Below are 7,758 nucleotides of genomic sequence, written 5' to 3'. Positions count from 1 at the left end.
TGGAACTGATACCTATTCACGATTGATACCACATGTAAAACATATAGGGGCTTCTCTGGTGGATCAGATAGTAAAGAATATGCCTGCAGAGAAGAGGGATCCAAGTGGTGGGACTCGCGCCGTGGCCACAGAGATGTGAAGGCCTCCTCGCTGTGCCCCACCACCCCCCGCCAGCCCCTGGGGTCCAGGCTCAACCTCGCTGTCCACTCCCCTGGCCCCCATGGAGAAGACGGAGCTGATCCAGAAGGCCAAGCTGGCCAAGTAGGCTGAGCGCTATGATGACATGGCCACCTGCATGAAGGCCGTGACGGAGCAGGGCACCGAGCTGTCCAACGAGGAGCGCAACCTGCTGTCGGTGGCCTACAAGAACGTGGTCGGGGGCCACCGGGCCACCTAGAGAGTCATCTCCAGCATCGAGCAGAAGACCAACACCTGGGACAAGAAGTTACAGCTGATCAAGGACTACCGGGAGAAAGTAGAGTCCAAGCTGAGGTCCATCTGCACCATGGTCCTGGAATTGTTGGATAAGTATTTAATAGCCAATGCAACTAATCCAGAGAGTAAGGTCTCCTATCTGAAAATGAAGGGAGATTACTTCTGGTACCTTGCTGAAGTTGCTTGTGGTGATGATCGGAAGCAAACGATAGATAATTCCCGAGGAGCTTACCAAATAAGCAAGAAAGAGATGCAGCCCACACACCCCATCTGGCTGGGGCTGGCTCTTAACTTTTCTGTGCTCTAATATGAGATCCTCAATAACCCGGAACTGGCCTGCACACGGGCTAAAATGGCTTTTGATGAGGCTATTGCAGAACTCAACACACTGAATGAAGGAAGACTCGTACAAAGACAGCACCCTCATCATGCAGCTGCTGAGAGACAACCTCACACTACGGACATCAGACAGTGCAGGAGAATGTGATGCGGCAGAAGGGGCCGAAAACGAAGTGCATACAGGGTGCCATCTTTCTTCCCCTTGAGACCTTTTTACTCATCTCCACTCCTCACTCCATTTGGATTTCCTATAGCAAAGAAACCCATTCATGTGTATGGAGTCAACTGTTTATAGTCTTTTCACACTGCAGCTTTGGGAAAACTCCATACCTAGATTTGTGTTTGTCTTAGCCTTCCTGGTGTGCAGTTACTGCCGTAGAGAAGTATTCATAGCTTCATTTCATACAAACGTAAGTAACTTCCAAACACTTACGTAGAAGACTAAAAATGTATCTGGTATTTAAGTAATCTGAACTAGTTCTGCAAGTGACTGTGTTTTGTATTACTGTGAAGATATGAAAATGTAGCTAATTACAATTTACAGAGTGTTCTACATAACTTCTTAATTTCTACATTCCCTCCTTTACTCTTCTTCAGAGATTTCCTTTCAGTAAGCAACTTTTCCATCCTCTTAATATTTTCCTTTTTAGTAGGAATCCAGAAGCATTAGATTGAATGGAAAAGCATTCGACATTTCGGGGCTGAGGGATCACAGATTAAAATGCCTCCTGTATCATATGTGATGGAGGTCTTGTGTATCTGTGACAACAGGGAGTTTCCTTATTCACTCTTCATTTGCTGCTGTTTAAGTTGACAACTTCCCTTCCCAATAAAAACTCACTTACACCTCCTGCCTTTGTATTCACTTTACTATGTAATAGAAGTAGCATGTTGCTGCCAGAATACAGCCATTGCTTTTGGCAAATTAAAGTGCATGTCATTTCTTAATACACTAGTGAAGTGAAGTGAAGTCGCTCAGTCGTGTCCGACTCTTTGCAACCCCATGGACTACACAGTCCATGGAATTCTCCAGGCCAGGATACTGGAGTGGGTAGCAGTTCCCTACTCCAGGGCATCTTCCCAACCCAGGAAGTGAACCCAGGTCTCCCAAATTGCAGGTGGATTCTTTACCCGCTAAGCCTCTAGAGAAGACCAAGATTACTGGAGTGGGTAGCCTATCCCTTCTCCAGCTGATCTTCCTGACCCAGGAGTTGAACTGGGGTCTCCTGCATTGCAGGCAAATTCTTTACCAGCTGACTTATCAGGGAAGCTGAAAAAGTAACTATACTCCAATAAAAATTAAGAAAATAAATAAATTTAAAAAAGATCCCACATAGAAGTTCAAAGATATAGTAATGAATGAGCAATGAAAATGATAAATGAGTGAATCTAAATGACTATCCAAACATTTGATTTATAATAAATACAGAATTGATTACCTTTGGGAACAGGAAATTTTTCTCAATAATTGGTGTTAGACAATTATATACATATAGAAAAAAAATGCTAAACTCACCCCATATCATCAGTTTAGTTCAGTCGCTCAGTTGTGTCCGACTCTTTGCGACCCCAAGAATCGCAGCACGCCAGGCCTCCCTCTCCATCACCATCTCCCGGAGTTCACTCAGACTCACATCCATCGAGTCTGTGATGCCATCCAGCCATCTCATCCTGGGCTGTCCCCTTCTCCTCCTGCCCCCAATCTCTCCCAGCATCAGAGTCTTTTCCAATGAGTCAACTCTTCGCATGAGGTGGCCAAAGTATTGGAGCTTCAGCTTTAGCATCATTCCTTCCAAAGAAATCCCAGGGTTGATCTCCTTCAGAATGGACTGGTTGGATCTCCTTGCAGTCCAAGGGACTCTCAAGAGTCTTCCCCAACACCACAGTTCAAACGCATTATACGGAAAAATCAATTCAGCTATATTATGAGTTACAGTATAAAAGGTAAAACAATAAAATTTCTAAATTTGTGATCTCATGGTACGGAATGACTTTTTAAACAGGACATAAAATTCACCAACCATAAATGAAAAATTGATAAAGCAGACTACATAAAATTAAGACTTTATTCCCCAAAATGTATCATTAAGAGAGCGAAACAGGCCAGAGACATGGCTCTTGGCCCCATGGAACTGTTGGGCTTGGGAAAGTTAGAACCACCTGTTCTAGATCACACTTATGTTTCCAGCCCTTTGTAAACCTAAAAGCTCAATTCCGGATGGGAAAGTCTGAAAACTTTGTTCCCTAATCCGAACCCCAAGAAGCCTGAGAATATATGGCGGGTTAAGTTGGGGGCTGCCCAGTTTCTCAGTTTGGAGGCTGTCTCTTCACTTAAGCTCAGAGAAACAGTGAAGGAGGCTGCACACACCTGGACTGTAAAGTGCCCTTGCTTTTTCCTTCCGTGTGAGGCTAGGTGAGCCCCCGACAGGCCAGGGAGCGGTGGGCAGAGAGGGTTGGTTCTAGAATGAGCCTGGGGGATGACACCTCTCCAAGAATGATGGCGTCTAAATCATGGATGAAACTGATTCTTCTGGGGAGTTCCATTTAAAAATACAGGTTGCCAGCAGAGGTGGCAGGAAGGATGAGGGAAAGGATAGGTAGGGAGTTTGGAATGGACATGTACACACTGCTATACTTAAAATGGATAACAAACAAGGCCCTACTCTATAGCACTGGGAACTCTGCTCAATGCTTTGTGGTAACCCGGATGGAAGAGGGGGTTGGAAAGAATGGATCCATGTATATATACGGCTGAGTCCCTTCACTGTTCACTTGAAACCATAACAACATTGTTAATCAGGTATTTTTGTTGTTCATTCACTAAGTCATGTCCAACTCTGTGGCCCCATGGACAGCAACATGCCAGGCCCCTCTGTCCTCCACTATCTCCTGGAATTTACTAAAACTTGTGTCCATTAAGTCGGTGATGCCATCCAACCATCTCATCCTCTGTCACCCTTCTGCCCTCGATCTTTCCCAGCCTCAGGGGCTTTTCCACTATACCCCAATAAAAAATAAAAAGTTAAAAAAAAAAAGTTCTCTGGCCATCAAAGAGACAATTCATTCAGTGGTGCATAGAAATATATATTAAAAAACAAAAACAAAAACAAAAACAACTCGGCAGGGAATTCTGATGTGTCCAGGTTTGGAAACTCTGCTGAAGGTCAGAAACCCTTCCAGGACTCAGCCTATGAAAATGGAGATGTCTGTTTCCAAACGTTTATGCCATTTCCTAAAAATAGCAATAAACAAAACCACGAAATGATCCTTAGACAATATCAAGTCTCCTAATGAAAGCAACCTCTCCCTAGCGTTCTTGGGACAGAGGGCATTTTCATCTAGGTCCTGTGTGTCACAGCTCCAGTCTCACCCTCCTGTTCTCATGGATGGCTCTTCATATCAGCTCTCCAGTCCACGTCCGTGCCCTTGAAGTGCCCTTGTGGAAGTGGGTGAGAAGAGAAGGGCGAGAAAGCAGCCCAGGGAGCATCCAGAGGTCTCAGCCGCTCTGGCCCACACACAGGACACTTTCGAGGAATCAGCGCGTCACCAGCTCCATCTGGTGGCTTCTTTGAAATCCTGCTCTCCAGGCCGCGGAAAGATCAGGTCTCGGTGTCTAGAGATGCCTACTGGTTACAAAGGCAGCTCTTCCCCGCAGGACTGTGCGTGGCCAAAAGAGGAATTTTCTAGAGTTATTGTTTCTATGACCCCTTTCTTTCTTTCTTTTTCAAAATTTTATTTTAATTGAAGGATAATTTCTTTAGAAGGTTGTGTAGGTTTCTGCTGTACAATAACGTGAATCAGTTGTAAGTATATGTATGTCCCCTCCCTCCTCCCTCCCTCCCTCCATCCCACCCCTCTAAGTCATCACAGAGCACTGAGCTTAGCTCCCTGGGTTATATAGCAGCTTCTCATGAGCTATTTTACACGTGGTAGTCTGTATGTCTCAATTCTACTTTCTCAATTCGTCCCACCCTCTCCTTCCCCTGCTGTGCCCATAAGTCTGTTCTCTATGTCTGTGTCTCTATTCCTACCCTGTAAATAAGTTTATCAGTATTATTTTTCTAGATCCTATATATATATGCATTCATATACAATATGTATTTTTCTCTGACTTACTTCACTCTGTATAGCAGACCCTAGTTTCATTTACCTCAGTTCAACTGACTCAAATTCATGCCTTTTAAAGGCTGAATAATATTCCACCACACCTTTCCTGATAGCTCAGTTGGTAAAGAATCCGCCTGCAATGCAAGAGACCCTGGTTCGACTCATGGGTTGGGAAGATCTGCTGGAGAAGGGATAGGTTACCCACCCCAGTATTCTTGGGCTTCCCTTGTGGCTCAGCTGGTAAAGAATCTGCCTGCAATGCGGGAGACCTGGGTTCGATCCCTGGGTTGGGATGATCCCCTGGAGAAGGGAAAGGCTACCCATTCCAGTATTCTGGCCTGGAGAATTCCATGGACTGTATAGTCCATGGGGTCTCAAAGAGTCGGACACGACTGAGTGACTTTCACTTTTCCACCATATATATGTACCACAACTTCTTTAACCCTTCATCTGTGAATGGACATGTAGGTTGCTGCTATGTCCCGGCTATTGTGCACAGTGCTGCAATGAACATTGGGGGTACATGTGTCTTTTCGAATTGTGGTTTCCTTAGGGTATATGCCCAGTAATGGGATTGCTAGGTCATATGGTAGTCTCTTTCTTTAACATTTTTCATTCATTCATTCATTCAACAAGCCTATTTGCATACATACTGTGTGTCAAGGAATCGTAGGGCTTAAAAATCAGTGAAGGGATGCGGACAATTAGTAGACAAAAATATACAAATCTTTTCGAATAAGTGTTATTTAGAGAATTAAGAGGGTGAGGGGATCCAGTGGTCTTGAACTGGGTCATCAAGGAAGGCTCTCTGATGGAGAACCCAGTGAGGAGAAATCGCCTCCCATGAGAAGGGCATCCTTAGCTGAGTGTAAGGTTTGGGCAGGGAACCTGGGCTCGGGACAGAAAGTAAGGGCTTTCTGCACTACGTCTCCCTTTTAACCACCAAATTACGTCTTGCATCTCTCTCTACCAGTCAAGATTCTCTTCCTGCAAGATATGTCAACTATGTGAAACCCTCGTTTTACAGAAATGTTGACCCAACTGATTAAATTCTTAATGATATATAACAGAATCTTCTCTTCCTTAATTCTGCACAATCTTGCATCATCCCATAATACAAAGCCTGGACAACTTTTACCGGGTACTTGCTCTCCTGCTTTGCCCTTTAGGGACATTATCTACTTTAGTTCTCACAGCAACCCCAAGTGGTAAGTACTATTATTACTATTCCCATTTTAGAGAGGAGAAAGCCATGGTTTAGCATGCATTTTAGAAAGGCTTAGTAGTTAAGGGTTTTAGAATTTGTAACAGTTAGGATTCAGTTACTCAACTCTAAAGTTTGCTTTTATTAGAGCATAAGCTTCTCAGGAGTACCTGGGTCTGACTCTCAGCTCCCTCACTCTTCACTAGCTGTATACGGCAGTGGTGATGGGTTTAACCTCTGTGCGCCTTGGCTTCATCTGTAAACTAATGGAGAACAGATGAGTTCATAGACGCACAAGGCTTACAGCAGCGACCGGTACCGTAGTATGTGGTAAGCACAGTGTCACCATGGGCTGTTCAAAACACTTCTATACTATTGCCCACAGTTGATAAAATACACACAACTGAGGAGTCAAGTATTGAATTATGTGCTGATAGTTCTTGTAAATGTTTTGATGAGAAAGGCAGGCAGATCACTTGGTTCAAAGGGTTATTTCTGTTATCCCTTAATACAGTGTTTGAATTGACTGTGTGAATAGCAATACACATGAACTACACTTCCTAACAGCTTGAATGTCTCACAAATGAGACTTGACTATGTAATTGTATGATAGGAGACAATGGTATAGACCTTGCCTGTCTAAGTGTATAATGGGAGGCAACGGTACAGACCTTGACTATGTAGGTGTATAATAGGAGACAATGTTATAAACAGTCATGAGCACCTTACCAGTTTTAGAGAATGTTTTTTTTCTGTATTGCTTGTCAGGTCAATTAGACATATTTTTTCTATCTTTCATTGCTATAAATAATTGAACCTGGGCTTAATATTTATTCACAGGGATAGAGAAATTAATGATAAACTTCTGGAATCACTAAAGAGATGGGGAACCATGGTGTGAATGAGAAAAAGTGGCAAAGCTCTAGAAACTAGAACTGGTTTCCCTCTGATAGGGGCCCATTCCATCTGCTGTCAAGTACATCTCAACCACCTGTGCTAGAATCAGGCAATAGGGGCTAAAACTGTAGATTCCTGGGTCCAACCCCAGACCCACCAGACTGTCTGGTGGTTGCCCTAGGAGTCTTATGTTTAACTGCCCTCCAGCTGCTTTATATGGAGTCTAAAGTTTGAGAAGTATCTGCCCAGTTTAAAGCATGAACATGTGGCTGAGAAACCTCAGGATGTTTTGCAAGATGTTTTTAGGAAATGGAAAAAAAGGGCACTAACTGAATGGCTGTGTGACAACTTAAGTTATGTGTCTGGCACTCCTATCTCTCTTCCCCCTGGAGTTCATGGAGAAGCTGGATGTCTTCTGTGGGTCAGCATTCCTCTCTGCGGAGCTGTTAGCATGGAAAATGCCATTGTGTCTAATCATATTGCTTTCTCACAAAAGGTCAAATGTAGGGAGAACTCTTAGAGTCTGTTTTATTCTCCCTTCTAAGCATCTTACACAATAATCTCATCTTCTGAAACCTAGCTACCCAAGTACCTTATTAGGAGAAAAGAATCAGAGGTTCTAAGTAATGAAATACAGATGCAAAGCCCCAATCTTTCAGAATTTTACTCATCATTTTGACAAGCTTATTTATTTTGAATGGTTATTTAGAGGAAGTCTGACAGGTAGCATGTAGACAGTGGCAGGAAGTAACGTCAGAAAGGAGGGTTTAGGAAAT

At 43.7% G+C, this 7,758-nt stretch overlaps 1 pseudogene; it reads left to right on the top strand.

Annotated features, from left to right (window-relative positions):
- The first annotated feature begins 220 nt into the window (after positions 1-220).
- LOC138083459 (14-3-3 protein theta pseudogene) lies at positions 221-980 on the top strand (annotated as a pseudogene).
- Positions 981-7,758: the final 6,778 nt, after the last annotated feature.

This window comes from Capricornis sumatraensis, chromosome 8 (assembly GCF_032405125.1).
Source record: "Capricornis sumatraensis isolate serow.1 chromosome 8, serow.2, whole genome shotgun sequence".
Classification (NCBI taxonomy): domain Eukaryota; kingdom Metazoa; phylum Chordata; class Mammalia; order Artiodactyla; family Bovidae; genus Capricornis; species Capricornis sumatraensis.
Note: the sequence above shows the minus strand (reverse complement) of the source record. Positions and strands in the feature narration are given on the sequence as shown.